Source organism: Plectropomus leopardus, chromosome 23 (assembly GCF_026936395.1).
Source record: "Plectropomus leopardus strain MGB_pleo_1.0 chromosome 23, ASM2693639v1, whole genome shotgun sequence".
In the NCBI taxonomy this organism is placed as follows: domain Eukaryota; kingdom Metazoa; phylum Chordata; class Actinopteri; order Perciformes; family Serranidae; genus Plectropomus; species Plectropomus leopardus.
Genome location: NC_142198.1, coordinates 4,007,396 through 4,027,730, shown reverse-complemented (window position 1 = coordinate 4,027,730; position 20,335 = coordinate 4,007,396). Strand labels below are relative to the sequence as shown.

The window sequence follows — 20,335 nt, the reverse complement described above, 5'->3', positions numbered from 1 at the left end:
AGGGCAAACTGTATCCCATGATGCATTTGATCAAGAAATGCATGTAGGGAGAATATGTTGTTTGCAGCAAAAGTTGCCAGAAAAAAATAATTTCCTTATATGTTTGTGCAAACCACAGATACATTGCATTTGTACATTTCATACGTATCAAATCAGCATTTCTAAAGTGATGAAGTTGATGAGCTGACTTTGTAATTGAGGATGTTGGGTGGCAAAGGAACAAATGAACATTTTCAAAGCAATATTAAGGACATGTTATTGAAGCTTGCCATTACAGACCTTTTTAAAAAAAAAACAACCCACCTTAATTACACATAAATAACTAAACTGGGAGTCCAGAATCATTCTTTATTTTTTTCTCTCTCATTTCTTTTCAGCAATAAGTGTATTACAGTAGAGGTGAAATTTTGGCTCCAAAGGCATTTCCCTACTGTCTGACAGCAGCGCCACACATATGTGTTCTCGCGAGAAGAACAGTCCCCGTTATGTTTACTAGCAGTATTTATTAGCAGCAGTCTCCCCCTACCGTCACTGCTTTACGGTCCGGCCGAGCGAATGTTCAGTCAACGCGCTGCTGCTGGGAGGAGGCACTACCGACATTTCGTCTTTGACAGCCGGCCGGAGACACCTCTCCTTCAGGGAACATTTTCACACGGCCTCGGCCCACTGTCCCGTGTAGCTTGTTTGTTGTCCAAGCAGAGCGGGAAAAAGAAGAAATAAGCTAGGAAGCCGTCGGCTCCGCGGGGGTAGCCAGGTAAGACAGAAACACTGGTGCCGAATTGAATTGTAATTTGCTATCATCCATTCTTTACACCGCGAGAGCTTCACGCCAATTGCTCTCGTGCAGTTTGAGCAATATTTATCTCGTGCATGACTGATTTGATGCCCTTTAATCTTTGCTACATCAACGGTAGCCATGGTTACTAGCCATTTATCCGGCAGAACCAGTACCAGGTCAGACTGTGTGTACGTGCGGTTCTCCAGCACGAGCAGAGTGCCACGCCAAACCCCTTTTCATAAACTGGCAATTTAAGCTACTCTTGCTTATCTACGAATATACATCGTTTATTGAAAACGGCTGGATATCAAATCTGAATCGACAGAAGTAGTGGGTCATATCGGCATACACACAGCATCTGAAATAATTAGTTCGATTGATATTGTATTGTAATTTGATGGACTCTGCTTGCAGAAATAGCAGGTGGACGTATTGTAAAATTGCATGCAGTTATACATGTATTTACGTTTTCCGACAAAGAGTGATTAAATTGTGGAAATGATTGAATTGTTGTCTCCGAGGTGTGTGATGTGTGTTACAGCTGGAGGAGGCTGTTGGGGGGAATCGATGTGTGACGCGCCTCAATGGCGAGACGCATGTGGCTGCTGTGTGTTGTTGGTGTCTTCTTTCCTTACGCACGTTCACTTTGTCTCCGTGTCTCTCTCACACACACATGCACACACAGTTATAGATATGCACACATTTTGGCTTGCAGAAGGCTCGGATTGAAGCTTTGCAGTAAAAATCAGCATACTGTTGATGGTGTCATGTTTGAACCACAGCTGTATATAACACTGTGGCCTTAATACATTCTTCTTTATTTATGCTCTTCTGAATTTTTGATATTGTCTATCTTAACATAATTTGGCATTATTAAATACCCATTACTATGATTACATGGTATTGATAAAGTGGCAATATTATTGCTTGCATTATTTACTGGCAGAAGTATTTGTATGTGTAGTATGATACTGTATCTCCTGATCTAATTACAAAAGCTATTCTCTTTAACCCTTTGAAACTTGAGCAAATTGGCTCTTTTTTTCTTTTCAAAAACATGGGAAGAAGGCAATGGGAAAAATAAGAAGAAATGACCTAAAATTAACAAGAAATTAGTAAAAACAAACAAACAAGAAAAGGAAACCAAAACTAAAAAATAAAGTAAAAATAGGCATGGAAATTATGTGGGGAAAAGTGCTTAAAAATCATAATAATTTTGTAAAATAATTTCAAGTATTTAATTATGAATATTATAAACACAGTATTTCCCTAGCTTTATTTCTGTTTCCCTTGACAATTTTCCCAAGCCTGAAAAAGGTTTGTGGAACATTTCTTATTAGGGGTTGACTGATATTGGTTATACTTGGTTATACTTAGAGGGTTAATACCAGTAACGGTTATTTTCAGTTAATGAGACCGATAACTAATATTTGGAACAGATATGCATTTCCAATGAAAAAGAAAATGTTTACTAATTTAAACACATTCCCGGCAACCTTTTTATCAATTCAACTGAAAATTTAAATTAAAAAAAAGAATCAATACAAATTAGCTGCCTGTGGTTTTACAAAGTAAAAGTTCCTCTCATGCTTAGCCTATCTTTGCACTTTTTAAATAAACGATTTTATCGTTGATCATAAAAATGAAAACAATGATATTTGGCAAAATGCCCTGATATTTGTTGACCCCTTTTTCTTATTAAGATGTTCATTGCCTTTTTTCCATGTTTTTGAGAAACTGCACCAGTGTTCAAAGGTTCAAATACTTGTGAAAGGCGTCTGAAAGCTGCACAAGGAAAGTGATGTCGCTCCTGGTTACAAACAGTTAATCTCTCAGACACTCAAACACCCCTGTCAGATCACATCTCCACCTGTGTTGCATATTGCATAACAGTCAGTACTTTCAGAGATACTGGATGAGAAGCCAGTTGCTGATGTGTTTGTGTTTGTGTGTTTAAAACAGCCTCCTCTCCTCCCTCCCTGCTGCTGCACTTCACTGTATGCTGAATTTATTGCTCCTGTAAGTCATAACAGTTAATGCAGTCTTGGCAGCTGGCAGTGCTCATTCCTTATCTGCATTCTCAGTGGAGTGACTGCCAAAGTGTAATCAATGCTGCAGGTTTTACTCATTTATTAAAAGTTGTGTTTGCGTGCAATTTCTGCACAAGGGACAATATGTGTAAGTGAATTCTGACTCTGCGTTTTTGTCCTCTGGGGAGTGATTCCACTCTGTGGTTCTGTGTTATGCTGCTTTGCAAGTTTGACAAGCTAAAAGGATTAACCCTTTGAAACTTGAGCAAACTGGCTGAATTGTTTTCATAACCATGAGAAGAAAGCAGTAGAAGTAGAAGACATAGAAGTAATGGCACAAAAATGAGCTAGAAATTCTAAAAAAAAAAAAAAAAAAGTACAAGAAAATTACCTGAAAATTTTGTAATAAAAAAAGAAAAAGAAAAGAAAGTTTTAAAAAAAGATAAATAATATAAGATAAATGAGTGAAGTATTTTAAAATATGTAATTATAAAAAAAGTCTGTACTTTTTCTATTGCTTTTTATAAATAATTTTCTAAAAACACAATAAATGGGAAAAAACAAAAAAATTAAGTACTTTAAAATTGTAATAAATTTGTAACATCATTTTAAATATATAATTCTAATTATTTTAATTGTATTTTTCCCTACATTGTCTCTTTTCTCTTAGCATTTTATAAAATATTTTCTAAATCTACTAATGTCTTGCAATTTGTGCATTTTTTCATTGCCTCTTTTCTCATGTTTTTAATAGAAATCGCACCAATTTGCTCCGAATTCAAAGGTTTAAATTCTTGTGAAAGGTGTCTGAAAGAAGCGCAAAAAAAGTGGTGTTGCTCCATATTTCAGAGGGTTAAGGTGTTTTGAGTCTACATTTTTTCTAATTACCTTGTCTTTGGCTCTCAGCTACAAACCTATTGATTCTGACTATGAATCCTTCAGAAGTCTCACTCATTTCTTAAGAAGATGTCCACTCTAGTTTGGAGCACATGTCACTCAAACTGGAGGAAATAGTGCATTTCTTGGGGACTATTTTCAGTGGCGCATAAATCCACATTTGGTGCTTGAGTGAGTATTTGCTGCAACATAACAGTGTAGGTGAGGTTGAGTCAAAAATACTATAGTGTGTGTGTGTTCATGGCATTGCATGTCTTTATGCAACAGTGTGACTCATTGTTTTCAATTTTTAGACACTGACAGATTGAAACTTGGTTATTATTAAATGATTGGTTTACAAGCCAGTCCTCAGACAATATTCAGGTGCCCATGTGAACACTGAAACAGGTTTTTCAACAAAAGGTCCAATCCTAGTTCAGTTTTAATGTAAGTTATAAGCTTCTAAGCTTGATTTCACTGCCTGCAGCATTCTAATTTAATCCTGGATCATTTTCAAAAAAATGATTGTTCCCATTAGCCACCTAAAAAAATGGAAAAATGAAGGAAAATGGGATGCAGGTTGGAAAATACCAAAGTGACGCTTGTACAACATTTAACATCCAGTCTCATATTATCAGTTATTATAAATGGAAAAAATTGAATGTCACTTCTCATTTTACACATTGCGAGATGATTAAAATATGAACAGACATAGTAAAGTAAATCAATATATCTCACTGTTCAGTTTGGGATTTGTATACAGTTGTGATACCCTGTTTGCAATCTTATTATTTAGCAGAAAGATTTGGCTATGACTATAACAACAGTCTCTTGATACATTGTAAAAAAGTCAGAATTGTCATTTTGGATTTTGCACACTCCTCTGTGCTGCTGCAGGGACTGCGTTTGGCGTGCAGCTTGACTCGTAACCTGCGCAGCCTGTGGGCGGGTTAAGTGTCAGGACAGAGAACAGTGAGCAGTTTCATGTTTGAGTGGGCAGAGTGTTTATACTGGAGCTGTATGGGCTGATTCTCCACAATAACATTCTGCCATCATCTGGAGCCAGATGGCCTCTAAATCATACGAGGATGTTAAATTTATGTTGTCGAGCGGCACTGTGTGATGATGTAAAACCACTTCACATGTCACGAAGAGCAATGATGCAGAATATCAGTAGAACTCAAACATGGTGCTGTAAATCTGGAAGGTATTGCGAGTGAAAAGGCAGTTTCGAGGGTTAGTATTGGAAAATTTGTTAAATAAATTGCACAAAAGATCAGAAGTATGTCGCCACTATAAAAATAAAGAAGTCCCTTTAATATTACACTGATGCTGCATGAAAAAATACCATAAACTATCTGCACAATATCTACAATATAAGGTATAAAATAAAAGTTAGAATAATTTGAAATTGTTTAGTGATGTTTAAAATAAGATGCAAGAATTTAGGCTGTGTTAAGGTAAGGGGGGTTGACAGATAATTAGCCTGGCCAATGATCGAGCCAATATTTTGCATTTTGCCAATTATGTGTATTGGTGTTTTATTTTAAATGACTGCCGATAAAATTGATTAATTAAAAAGTGCAAAGAAAGTGTCAGCATGGAAGGAACTTTTACTTTGTAAAACCTGTAAAACCAAATTCTCAATATTTTACAGAAAGATTTTCATTTTATTGTGAGTGCATCTCCATTCCAAATGTCGTTTATCGGTATCAATAACTGCTAATACTCTGTATCAGTCCTGAAAAATCAATATCAGTCGACCACTAGTTAACCTATCCCTGTCTGTGAAATCACAAAACCATACGAGATATTAGTTAAATTTTTATAGGTATAATATATAATAGAAGTGAACTTAAATTATACTCAAAATTACAGTTTTAGACCAAAAGCTTGAAAGCAAATATATCTAGCAGGACTGGACCCAAATATTCAAATATTCCGACATTTGTTTGTTAGATAGGTGTATATATATATATATATATATATATATATATATATATATATATATATATATGTTTTTTTCAAAATCTTAAATGTGTTGCATCATGTTTCCGAGCGCTGTCCTGGATTTTGAACGAGTTATTATGAGCATCCATTATTTCCCACTGATTTAAAATCTATTTGTGAACTAGGGGACAAACAACCAGCTTTTGCTGCCAATTTTTTTCTTGTAAAAACTCCACCCTCTGTTTATAGGATCTAAATTTAAGCTATTCCTTAATGAGTATTAATAAATTTTTCCACTAGGGGGCACAACAAGCGTAAAACAGGCTGAAAAAAACACAGAAAGGGGCATATTATGGAGTTGTAAAGTTGTTATAGCAAATGTGTTAGCACTGAGAATGGTAGACTATATCACACTGCAATAACCATGCAGCCTAACATAAGTTATATCTTATAAGATGAAGGAAAACCAGGATGGAACGTCGGATTAAAATGTGAGTTTTAGTCTGATGACAAATTGGTAACTTGCTATGATGTTTCTGAGCATCACTTACCATCGTTATAGACAGAAAGTTGTAGTCAATCTAATTTATTTTGTGTAACAAGGTGCCTCATGCAACAACATTTTCTCTTCATTTTCACTTATATTTACTCTTAATTTTCTGGTAAGAGGAAAAAATAAGAGATGTCAACTCAAGACACACCAAATATTCTTAACCACCCAAATTTGCTCTGACCAGGTGTGCTGAGATTAAAACACTCAAGTAGTGTAAAATTAACTTCAGATTTGTATGTAAGTACAGTATTTGAGTAAATGTACTTTATTGCAGTTCAGCTCTGGTCAGCAGAGGTCCGCAGTAACTGAAATTACAATAATTGGGGTCAATAGACTGAGAATAGTGGTATCTCTTTACCCCTGAAATTGAACAATGCAGTCATAATTAATCTAAAACATCATCTAAATTTGATTAAACTATATTTATGCATTTTTTAAATGTTCCTCAAATATGAAAATATATGTTATTTTTTCTTGTGTTGGACAATAATTTTTGGCCTGTGAAAAAAAAATGTTTTTCTCTTATCTTGGTACGAGTGCTCTCAGTCACTCATAAAATGTTCTCTTACCTCAGATAAGAAAATAAGAAAACACTGTTGAATCAACATCAATTGGTACTGACAAAATAAGAAAATAATCCTGGATACAAGCAAAACAAGAGAGAATTAGTGTGTTTATATTTCTTTTGCTTGTGGCCCAAGGTCTTGCGAGAACATACAGGATATCCCAAAATTTTAACTTAACAAATCATGTGGAGAAATGAGGGTCTTGTCAAGCACCCCCCCCCCCCTCACCTTACCTTTAGAAGGAAGGGATTCATCCTCTGGAACTACATGAAAACAGGGCCCAGGACCATTTATGGACGTAAAGTTTCAGGATTGGAGGTTTGGCTCTCTGACAGTGTTCCCCACAGCTCACCAACACTTCTTGTCCTGAAAAAAGCCAGAACAGAAGGTTTATGCAGTAAACTGTGGTGTGTTTTCCTCTCAGCGTGACTGTGAATGGGGTGTCAGACAGTCTTGATGGATCAATTCAGACTTGTCAGACATTTAGAGATGTGTTGGCTCTCATATTTTGGTCTGTCCCATTCCAAGCCCCACTGTGTGTCCCCCTTTAACCGTGTGTGTGTGTGTGTGTTTATGTCCTGTAATTGTGGTGTTGTGTGAAACATTAGATGGCCAAACTGCAAAATGGAAAATTCCTGTGATTCCCCTGCTGCCAGTCTGTCTGTCACAGAGCTAAAGGCTCACTGCGGTATAAAGTTACAAAATTCAGGGAATATTCAAAATGGAATCTTTCCATGAAAATGACTAGTAATTTAATGGAATTCATGGGAAATAATGTGAATAAAATGGAATTAAAGGGTTTATTTACTCAGGTCAGTCTTTTAGTTGAGTTGAACTTCAGTCTTAGTTGACTCATTTAACATTGTGCTGAACTCTTCCTGAAAAACAACAACAAAATTGTGAATTTCTATACATAATAAGGTTACATTTTAAATGGTATTATTTTAATATTGAAATTGCAATTTATCTGCTATCTATTTTGTTATTTTCGAAATTCCTGAGCTTATATTAATAAATAAATTATAAAGCCTTTATTCATCAGGTTAGATGTAAAAAAAAAAACATGCTGTCACTTTCCATGGTCTCTCTCTGCCTGCTGGCCACCGGCTGTTTACAGTCCTGTAACTTCTCCCCCCTCCACTAGGTGCCACTGTGTCTCTCAGCTAAGCTTTCTGTTCTACCAGTAGAGACTAGAGACTGAGCTCCAGTGGTGCGTGCTGGCACTACATGAAATGAGTTTGATAGAATGAGGAACATCAGTATTTATGACGGTATTTAAAGACATACCTTTGGGATTTCTAAATACCCTGGTATACTGTAATACTATGATACCACCCAAGCCTAGTGTGGATGTTCGATGTAAACTTAACAATATCATGCATGTTAAGGAGAAAATGTGTTAGTGTGGATGTACCCTTAAATTATGAAATGTAGAAATATACTATTCAGGGCTGCACGTAAACCTTATTTTCATCAGTGAATCTAGCAATTGTTAGGGCTGGTGATTGAGACACAGTTCTACTGAGGAACCGGTTCCACTTTTTTCAAAACCCTAAAATGAATAACGTTGGAGCTTATCGATACTGCCGTCGAGTCACGTAGGTCCTATAATGTTACATTACATCTTGAGTCGAGCTACGTAATTTAAATCTAGTAACTGGTCCACATACATTGATGGTACATCAAATCAAACTAAATGCAGTGCCTTCGGCTGTCTTTGGGTTAAACAAAAACACTCTTTAAATGTTGCCAGCTGTTGCGGCACAGCTGGCACAGTTTTCATCGTCATGCACCCACGGCAGCAGTGGTAAGCACACCCAAACTTTGTAGCAAGTCCTGTCAGTCAAAAATAGTAATCCAATGTTGAAATGTAATATGATAATAATACAGTTGTTTTGGGTGAAAAATTTGCTTTTCCAGAAATATAAAAGAAACAGTCACATGTTCAGCAATAAAAGAAAACTCAGTTGTTTTAATAATGGATTGTTACCTCGTCTTTTCATCAAATAATAGAAAAGTATAGATAGTGGTTTCGATAGACTTGGGTTGTTAATGAGTCTGGATATCAGTATCACTCAAAATTAAAAATCCACATCCCCACCAATTGTTTTCTAAAATAACTATTTGCTCAATGAAATTGTTAGACAACAAACCCGCCCATCGCACTGTTCTGCGTCATGCAGTCTTTCTTTTGTCTCTGTGTACCGAAAAGAGCCTTCGTCACTGATCACCTGAGACTTTGAACTCCCCCATTCTGTTGTTGGAGTTTTGCTGCGGAGCTTCTTTTATCTTTTCCGTGCGATTTAAATATTTCTATATATAGATATAGTTTGACCTCATGCACTTCTTCCGTGGATCTCTTAACAATAACGCTACGCCTGGATGATCACAGATCTGTGCTGCACTTACACGCCTGTCAGAAGCCCATACAGCAACACATTTTCAATACTATTTGCAGAATTTTTTTCAAATTCATTGATTGCTGTGTAGTGTCTTCCCTTCACTGATATTGACTTCTCCGTCTTGTGTTTAAACCTGAGAGACACGTGACGTGCGCCGGCCCCAAGTGAAACCAATCCTCCTGTGAACTTCATACACAAATTCCTCAGTCTAATTTGAGAAGTGACACACTTTCTCCCACCCAGTGGTGGGCCCCTCCACTCAGTGTCTTCCTCTGCCCTCCTCTCTTATTTCCTCACCCACTCTATTAATCCATGCCCTCCTGCTTTCTCAGGGATCACCTTTAGAGGTTAAAGAAGAACTGAACCAAATGCATCACTTAATGCATTTTTAACGAACCACACCCGCCTAACAAATCACTGTGCTGAAGGATGAGTGCATCTACTCATAGCTAGCTCTGTGGTGCTAGGTGAGCTATCAGTAGATGCACACTCCCCTCTGATTAGGGGTCGACTGATATTGGTTTTTCGGGGCCGATACTGATACTGATTATTAGTAGTTAATGAGACTAATACCCAGTGTTTGGAACCAATATGCATCTACAATAAAGTAATTTCTGTCAGTATTTAGAATTTGGAATATAACACACTCCAATACAAAACTTTGTTTAATCAAAACTTAATCGAAACAAATCTAAACTTAAAACATCATATACAGAAAGTTCCCAGCAACTGTTTTTGAATGTCAAGTGAAAATAAAAAGAGATTAAAAAGAAACTGAATAAATAAAAATAGCTCTCTAAGGTTTTAAAAAGTAAAAGTTCCTCCCATGCTGACACTTTCTGTGCACTTTTTAACTAATAAATTTTATCAGCGATATATTTTAATGATCGACGATAAATATTACAGATAACTTGACAAAATGCTAAATATCGGCCCAAATATCAGCCAGGCTAATACTCTGTCAAGCCCTACTTCTGATTCAGAAAATTGTTCCTTCTTGAAACTGCTCACAAATAAGGTCAATGGATTCAATGGAACCAGGTTTTTTTGGGGCACTTTGAGCACCACAAACCGAGTGCCGTCTAGTTTCATTATATTGGAAAGAAAGCAAACATCTCTACAGCCGATATCTCTGACTTTTAATATATTTGTGTATTTGATTTGGGGGTGAACTGCCCCTTTAACAAGCCTGAGGAACTGCCACTGTCAGATGTCAACACCCCCCCCCCCTCATTATAATTATTCGGCATAAATACCTTCTCACTCCAAACAAACCACCCTGTCACACTAGGGTATAAAATTAAGCTGCTTAAAATAAAATACTGTCCATACAGAATATGAACATGCCATCAGACTTCGCTGCTCATCACCAGTTCCATCCGTTGCTCTCCTCTTCTTTTCCAGCATCCTTATTCTCCACTTCCCAGCAGCTTCACTCTCCCTCCGCTCTATACCTCCTCCCTGTTGTTCCCCAACACGCAGCTGTCACTGCTATAAATAACACCCCCCGCTCCCCCCATAAACACATCTTTCCTTCTTCCATTGCCTCCCCCTTCCCTCTCTCTTACATGAGGTCCTCCCTTGATTTTCAGCAACACGGATACAATGTCTGCCATATCACCCATTGACTTTGAAAGAAAATTAAAGAGCTGATTTCAATTTAGTTTGTTTTATTTCACATAGATTATCGTAATTTTTTATGTATTCCCTTATGAATATATTTATTTTATTCCACATCACTTAAATTATTGTTTTTGTTTGTTTTATCATAAAATGTATCACAACTCGCATTTTGCTGACCATTTTGCCTGTTGTGTTTACATGCCAGGGTTTCCTGAACACTTTTTGGTGGCATGCCACGACAAAAACATCTGCTGCCACATATTGACCTAATAATTTTTTAGCCTGACTATTCATTAGGAGTGCTGTTGGAATATACTGTATATATCACTGAGTTATTTATGATCACCAAACTCCCGGAGCACACTCTAGGCACAGACAGAGCAGCAGAACTCCAGCCTCAGTGAAAGTAAAACTTAATCCTTTATTGCGGGCCTGAGTATAAAAGATTTCTTTCACTCGCCTCTTCAACAGTTGCACTTCTTACCCATCGATTTGACCTGGTCAGCTCTGACCAGATTGACAAATCAGCTCCTCAAACTGTTGTACTCACTGCACTCACAGACCTATAACAATGTCTGATTTAAGAGAGGGGACACGGAATGATAAAAAAAAGGGACGGACACAAGACAACTACATGAAGTTTGCTAAAAATTCAAAGACTTGGGTGCAGTGATTCTCCTTTTTTTTCTCTCCAACCTACCTACTTCTGCAAATCTGAAGAAATATAAAACAACATTTCAAAAACAAAATTCTGAAATTTGTAATTCTGCAATTAAAAGCGATTAATCGTGATTTTTTTTTTTTATAAGTAAAAAGCATCTGTGTAAAAATGTGTATATTGTATGTATATTGTATATTGCACAAAAGGGTGTACTCGCATAATTAACATTGTATCAGTGGCTTTAAATGGTGACAAAATTACAATAATATCATTTATTGCAATTATTTCTGTGACAATACTGTATGTCGTTTAACAATAGCAATTATTGTGACGGGCCTGATACAAATGTGATGGACCTGATTATATTTGATAAAGTACAGAGATTTGATAAGTGAATTCAATACTGGATTCAGGTTTGGTGAAATGCTTTCCGAGTCCAAATATGAATATAAGTGAATCTGATGGTGATATGACTGACATCAACTAACATAAAGAGCAGCAAATGTGACAAATGAACGACTACTTTGTTTCTCACAGGAAACCATTGTTTTCATGTAGGACATGCAGAGATATACAAATACACAAGATGTATGAATATATTTACAGCAGCAGAATTATGCCACCAAGGGTAGATGATATAGCGACAGTTCAGAGGTAAGATGGCAATCTCTCAGATAAACATGAGAACAGGAACTTGGGACTGAAACAAAACTCCAAATCACGAGCGTTACAGTTGTGCTCCCGTGCAGGCGTGTCGTCACACTGCTTCTTTCCCCTGTATGCCTGTAGTAGAAATACACACGATGACAGCCCTCCATGTTGCCCACAGCGAAAGTGTGCTACACCGAGCCAGAGGAAAAGGGCATCCGAGTCCACATTCTCAGACCTGCACGTTTGTCCAGTGCTGCACCAGACATGTCTCCTCTACCAGTGTCTGGATCACTGTGTGGATCTGCAGCTGTGTGTTCCAGAGAGTACAGTGTAGTGTAGTATATTGATTCACTCTTTAGGATTTTTTTTGTCTTTTTTTGGGGGGATTGTTCCAGCCTGAAATACTTGATTTTGTGGCAGCTATTCTAAAAAACTTGCAGGTTTTGATATTATAATTTTACAGTGAAATTACAGGAGTAGGTAAAAATTGCAAAAATAATAGCTTATTCAATTTTTGAAAAATCAAGAAAAAAACTGTTTCAGTGAGAATAAAACTGCAGTGTTCTGAGTTTGGGATTTATACTAAACTGACATCACCACAAGCATATTTAATCTAACATTGATTCTTTTTCATTGGTAGAGAAGTGTTTGTCACTCGAAGACTTTCTGTTGTGTGCCACCACAACTTATCACACATGGCAAAACAGTGCAGAACATCAAGGAATTGCCTTGCATGATCTTAGGCAGTAATTTTTGTTGGTAAATGTGGGACATTTGTGTTGCACATCTGCATCTTCACAACCAGGATCAAGGAACAGAGTTTGGTGATGTTATGCAGGAAAATGATTGGTGATACTTGATTTGAAATGAGAGATGATTGTTCAAATAACTTTGAACAAAATTGGATGGTTGCACAGGATTCCAAAGGTATTGATTGAATTTATGTTTTACTGTTGCGAATGTGGTATGGTATGGTACAGTATGGTATGGTATGGTGCGGTGCGGTACGGTACGGTACAGTATGGTATAATATGGTATGGTATGTTATGGTATAATATGGTATGATACAGTATGCCATAATATGGTACGGTATGGTATGGTATGGTATGGTATGGTATGGTATAGTATGGTATGGTATGGTATAATAAGGTACGGTATGGTACGGTATGGTATGGTATGGTATGGTATAATAAGGTACGGTATGGTATGGTATGGTATGGTATGGTATGGTATGATATGGTACGGTGCGGTACGGTATGGTATGGTATGGTATAATATGGTACGGTATGGTATGGTATGGTATAATATGGTACGGTATGGTACGGTATGGTATGGTATGGTACGATATGGTACGGTGCGAACGGTATGGTATGGTTTGGCATGGTATGGTACGGTATGGTATGGTATGGTATAATATGGTACGGTATGGTACGGTATGGTATGGTATGGTACGATATGGTACGGTGCGGTACGGTATGGTATGGTTTGGCATGGTATGGTATGGTATGGTATAATATGGTACGGTATGGTATGGTATGGTTTGGCATGGTATGGTATAATATGGTACGGTATGGTATGGTATGGTATAATATGGTACGGTATGGTTCGGTATGGTATGGTTTGGCATGGTATGGCTTGGTATGGTTTCTGTGTTATGCACACGTATGAAACCACATTTACAGTTACTCAAAACATGATGAAAGTTGATGAACTTGATGATTGAACAGCTGGTGGCACTCCACCTGAATAAAGGTCAGTGTATCCTGAACAAAAAAAAAAGTGTGAGAAGGCAGCTTTTATCATTCAAAAAATTCTACTTACGATATTAATGGTGTGTATGTGTGTGTGTGTGTGTGTGTGTGTGTGTGTGTGTGTGCGTGCTCCCTGCAGTGATGTTAATGTCATGTCTCCAGCAGTGGAGAACAGCTGCAACATCAGTACTTAGGAAAGCCATTGTTGTCCACAGAGCTGTATGGGCGCAGGTCTTTATAAATGAAGTTAGCTGAAAGTCTGCTATAAAGCTGTAGTATTTTTTGGCTTGTTTGCCAGTGCTGGAGTGTGGCTCTGCTCTGCTCTTGATGATGGCCAACAAGAAATCCACAAAATACTTCACCTTCATTTTACTAAGATGATTACTCCCAAGTAACACTGGTCTGTGTACTGTACAGTGTCCGGGCACTGCATCAGTTTCATAGTTCAGTAGTTCATAGATGTACAAAAATGCATTTTTGAAATTTGCAGAGGAATTGTAGAGTGAGGATTCATAAAGTCTGTTTCCAGTGTTCTCGGTCATGTTTTGTTTTTATTGACAAAGCAAATTTTCCCCCTCAGCCAAGTGTCAAAATGTATTTGATATTTCAACTTTTTTTCCTGGTGTTTCTACTCAGGGTCACAAAAACATGTGAGCACTCTACCTGCTGAGTTAACACTCACGCCCTGATGCCTATTAAACAAACCCTCAGGGACTGTTTGGCGCATTTTATGTGCTTGTCATTCTCCATTTTTTGCTAATTTTGGCTGTGTTTATGTATATGGCATACATTTTGGCAAGATTGTGTATTTTTAATCCTGGAATTTTCAGCTCAGCTCCTACAAAAAGTCTAAAATACACTGTGGAAACAAAATTATTCCATTAATACTGTTAAGTACAAAAAAAAAACTCCACTGAAATCCATTCAAACTGCAATTTTTGATCCCACAGCCATCAAAGCATAAAAACGTGCATTGTATTATTTCTGAGTGTCATTCTGGGCTTTTACTTTTGAATTTGTAATTTTTACTATTTTCTTCCTGATTATGTCATTTTTACTATATTTGGCATATGGAGAAAATACATGCTATTGTGTGATCATCAAAAAAAAAAAAATACTTAGCATGCAGTATAATCAAATAACTTTTTTTGTGGCTTTTTTTTTAAAATCTAAAAACATGGTACCATCATGTCAAAAAGCTTGCATTTAAAGGGCTCAATGAAAGTAGAAAATAACTATAATGTAAAATATTTATTAAAGCTTAATTTTGACTTTTTTTGTTTGTTTTTTTCCTTGTTTACCACTAGTGTCCACTTTATTTCAGTCTCAACTATGTTCTACAGATCTTTTTCATGTACCACTCCTAAAATTTTTTGGTGTGTGAGGGCTTCTCGGGTTAGCCACACATATGAAGAATGCATTAGGTCTCACCATAGACCACCTTGCTGCAGTAAACAATCACAAACAGTGTCATACCATTATTTTGTTAAAAATGCACAACAATGCCTGGAGACAGTCGTTCCCCACCTGTCAGGTTGGGGGCTCCTGTTTATGTTTTGAAATGTATGGTTGTCATAGTGACAGGATTAGTTTTAAGGTACTGTAAGGGATAGGGGTCAGCTGTGTGTTTGTGTGTGTGTGTGTGTGTGTGCATGTGTGGGGGGGGTGCTATTTCTGAACACGCTCCCTCTAAGTTGTATAGAGTATCTATTTTGGTGATGTCACCTCTCTCCGTCCCTCACACACACACACACACACACACACACACACACACACACACACACATTTAAACAAACAAGCTGACGATGTCATCAATGGACTTCCAACGTGTTTTCCAACATGGACAGTGTGAGTAAAGCTAAATCCATCCTGGCTACTTCATCATATTGTCTTACCTAAACAAATGTCTCACAATGTTAACATTACTATACGTCCACAGCAAACATTATTCAGCTGATTTATTCATTCCAGCATCAAACTCAACGTCTGCATGCTCACGCTGCACTTAGCTTACATGGAGTTTAATGAGGACCAGTATAGAATGGGGTGGGTGATATGGAAAAAATTCAAATATCAGGATATTTTTGGCTGGACCGCAGAATGCCAGACCGGCCCTATAAATGTGAAAGTCTTTCAGAGAGTGAGTGATGAAGGGCTACCATTGGTTGGAGTGATTAATGTCATGAGTGTTGGTGTTTTACACCATTGGCCGTTGCTCTTTAGAAATGAATAGGTGCTGATGGAGCTATGGTGACGCAGATCTCCTTGATATTTTTGTAAACTGAAAACCATTTCCCTCAGTTTTATTAACTTTTATATGACAAAAAAATTGTAAAGACAACAAAGCCCCCACAAAACAGTATTTGAAGTCTTGTGTTTGATTTATTCTGGAAGTAGATGAAAAGTCCTCCAGGCGCAAGGTTAATTTACAAAGTAGCAAATGTCATAGACATATGCTAATAATGTTAACATGTTGCATAATTAGGAAAAATGTGTCTCATATGTAAGAAAATTGTTTTGTTTGTGAACCTTTTGAGTTATAATAGAGACAAATTTTGCAGTTACCTTCATTAAATGTCGCTGTTGTTTACTCCATATGAGTAGAGAAAAGTCTGCTACCTGCTAGGCAAATTTATAAAAGGAAATGTTATAGGTTTATGCTAATAAAGTTAGCATGTTGTATATTAAGGAAAAAAATGTATGTTATATAAGAAAAAATGTTTTGTTCAAGAACCTAGTGAGTTATAATGGAGTCGTTTTTTGAAACATTAAGTTTGTTAAATGTCGCTGTTGTTTCTGGCTAGATATGAGTAGAAAAAAGTCAGCTAGCTGCTAGGCTAATTTATGAAACAGGAAATGTCATAGAATTACGCTAATACCATTAGCATATTGGAAACCCTATATGTGGGGAAAACATATCTACAGTGTGTTTTTTTGTTCTTGTTTTTGATAACCTTGCTTTTAACGTTACCTTTTTTAAATGTTCTCATCATTCCTGGCTTTGTTTTAGTAGAGGTAAAAGTCCTCTAGCCTCTAGGCTAATTTATACAATGTGAAATAGCATTATGCTAATAAAGTTAGTATGAGTTGTAGGCTGTAAGACTATTGTTTTGTTGGCAAACCTTGTGAGTTACAATGAAGTCAGTTTTTTTATGTTACCTTTTGTGAAATATTGCTGTTGTTCCTGGCTTTATATGAGTAGAGGAAAAGTCCACTAGCCTCTAGGCTTATTTAAGATTTGTAAGCTTATGCTAATAATGTCAGCATGATTTGTGGGGAAAATGTGGCTTGTAGGCTATAAGACAATTGTTTTGTTGGTGAGCTTGTGAGTTATAATGAAGCCAAATTTTGTAACGTTACCTTTGTTAAATATTGCTGTCGTCTCTGGCTCCGTATGAGTGGAGAAAAATCCGCTAGCTGCTAGGCTAATTTATGCAATGAAAAATTTCATAGGCTTATGCTAATAATGTTGCATGATTTGTGGGGAAAATGTGCCCAGAAAAAGAAAGTTTTTATTGTGAAACTTACGAGTCATAATGGAGATGATACATATACATTATATTATACATAATTTTGTGTTGTTTGTGCATATATTGGAATTTTCTATTGGGGATAACACCAAAAACAAACAGCAGATGGTTATTTTTATAGCTCAGAGATAATTGACATTGACCCCATAGATGAAATTGATGGGGGTAAGACCCTATAAATCGCAGCCATTCCAGACCACCAACAATAACCGCTGCAATATCCCCAACTGTTCTCCTAAACCAGGGATGTGCATGTGTCCCACCTGCCAAGTCCAAGTCACGTCTTTGAAGTCGAGTCTGATTCAAGTGTGAAGTCTTTATAATGGCTCAGACTTAGCAACAATACTGCTATTTGTAGAGATGTCACCGCAGATGAATAGTATCCTCCCGAGTAATTAATGAGGGCATATAGAACCCTCAGTTCGGATTAGCTGAAAGCATAATGCTCGACAGCATAGATGTCAGTCCATAGTGGAGCCCAGGAGGAAACCGGAGCCCACGGCTGTTTCTTTAATTACTTTTTATTAGGTGCAAGGACAGCAGAGTGCTGCAGTTTCCGCTTTGGCTCAACAACCCACCGACTGACATCTATATTGATTCGTCCTTCCATCTATCATCATTATGTATCTACTACAACTGAGCTTCCGTATTATTTTATTATTTAATACCGTATAACTAGAGAAACATTGGTAGAAGTTCTTACTTAACTTTGTCCGTTTTGCTCAAACTTTTTTTCCACATTGTATTTGAGATGCAATGTTTGACTTTACATAAGTATGAATTTGATTTACTTGAGTCTTGTCTTGTCATGTCACTTTATACTAGTACTCCACTACATTTGAAAAGGGAATTTTTTTTACTTTTTACTTCTATATTTATCTGAAAAAGCATGAGGAAAGTTTATAAAATATGTTAATTCTGTTATAAATTACAGTTAATACAAGTACAGGTTAAATAATTAGACAATGAAAATTCATTGGCAAGTATTTTGATAAACATTTCAGTTTTTTTCTAATTTTATTTTTTAGATTAATTGAATTTGTATTTTTTTATTTATTTTTGCAATGTTTATTTCTCTTATAAATTACACTTTATGCAAGTACAGCTAAAATAGTTAGCCATTAAAAATGAATTTGCAAGTATTTTAATAATCATTTTCAGTTGTTTTCTAATTTATATTGAATATTTTTTAATTTTTGTGGTGTTTTTTTCTGGATTGGGTGCTTTAATACCTAAATTACATGTACCATTTTCAGTGCAGGACTTTTACTAAGTATTTTATCGCAAGGTATTACTACTTTTACTTTAGTAAAGGATCTGAATACTTTTCCACCACTGGTCGACTCTCACCCAATGTGAGTGATTGCTTTACCATATTTCTTTGACTAAATATAATAAAACAGAAATAATAAAAAAAGAAAGTTGGTGCTAAAAATACACGCTCCATCCCAAAATATAATTCTGATACAGTCTCTTAGAGTTATTCTGTTTCTCACTCCGAGGAGACACAGTGCGTATCTGCTAAGTGCCACATTAATCCATCAAACGCTATGGCATTTACTAGGGTTTTACTGGGATGCCTTTTTATAGTCCCCTCATGACCACACACCTGTCTCAGCCTTTGTCGCTGAGTGCTGAGGGGCTTTTAACACGCCTGCATGCTGAAAGAAAATAACTTTCCCTCCTTCACAGTGGAAACTTTGTAACAGACATTTCAGCAGTTGCAGGAGGGTTCCATTACGACACACGTGGTGCACTCTTAAAATCAGTCGCACGTTGCAACGACTCATTTCTAGATAAACATGGATTCATGTAAGCTTCTCAATTTGATTGATTTTAAATAAATAGTTTCTTGACTTTCAGAGTGTGAAACTCCAGCCTGTGTGCTGCATTTTCAGTGATGCTGGCGTAAAACAGCAATGCAAAGAGGCGCCTTTCATGGTGGTATGATACGCACAGGATCCATCAGTTTTAGAGGCTGTTTACACGGCATGAAACGTTAAACTTTTATTGCAGTTTGGCCTTTCGTTTACATGACAACAGTGTTTTGGGGTCCCCAAAAGGGGGCGTCAAGAATGTAATCGCCGTGTAAACTGGCAATGTGCAGATCCTGTGAGAAGGGGATATCATGGCCGCTCTTGCATTCCCATGGTCTTCTTCTATGGTGTGTCATTACAAAGTTACACCGCCAGCTACTGGCCTGGCATGCATACTACAGTGTTTTTGGTTGTTTATTGCAGATCCCTGTACACGGGGATTTTTTTCACAGTGTTTTTATATGAACGCAGATTTTTTTAAACGCCACAGAAAGACTTTTCTGTTTTTAGTCGAGCCGTTCTCATCTAAATGTGGCCTTAGAGGCAGCAGGTTAAAGAGCCTATCCCAGCTGACGTATAGTGAGAGGCAGGGTACACGCGGTACAAACAACAAACAATTTAGTCGACGAAAATGTATGATATTATAGTCAAGATGTTTTTATTTTATGTATTTTTTATTTAAATAAATCCAATTAGGCTAATACAGGTACCACATATTACGTAGAATCAAGGTGACAAAAAAAACATTTAGAGATAATTTTGAAAAAAATTAGTTTTAAATTTTGATTTGAAAAGCTCAAAATCTCTCTATGGTCTCAAACGCCACAGATAACTAATTTGAGTCAAGTGGGATTTGTACCCAGGTTTACTGTAAACTCTGCCTTATTGATCATGCTGTGAAGAAGCAGAAAAATAACTTAATTTCAGCCTGAGTGTTTTCTGAATCGGCAACATGTTAGTCTGGAGGTTTAAACTCAGCTCTTCTCACAGAGTCACAGTTCACAACTGCTTCATTGTTCCTAGTGCTGACTATTTACTGGAGTTTTCACCCAGTCGGTGCTCTTAATTCATTTTGTTGCTCTTATGGCATTAGAAAATAATTGCACACACGGCTGTTGTTAGCTGTTCTTTTCTCCTCTCTTATTCT

At 36.8% G+C, this 20,335-nt stretch overlaps 1 protein-coding gene across 1 annotated transcript in view; it reads left to right on the top strand.

Moving 5' to 3' along the window:
• The first annotated feature begins 521 nt into the window (after positions 1-521).
• ache (acetylcholinesterase (Yt blood group)) overlaps positions 522-20,335 on the top strand; it is a 37,094-nt gene continuing 17,280 nt past the window's right edge. Inside the window, exon 1 of the mRNA XM_042512256.2 lies at positions 522-754. The gene's annotated coding sequence lies outside the window, so the exon portion shown is untranslated. The remainder of the gene's footprint in view (positions 755-20,335) is intronic.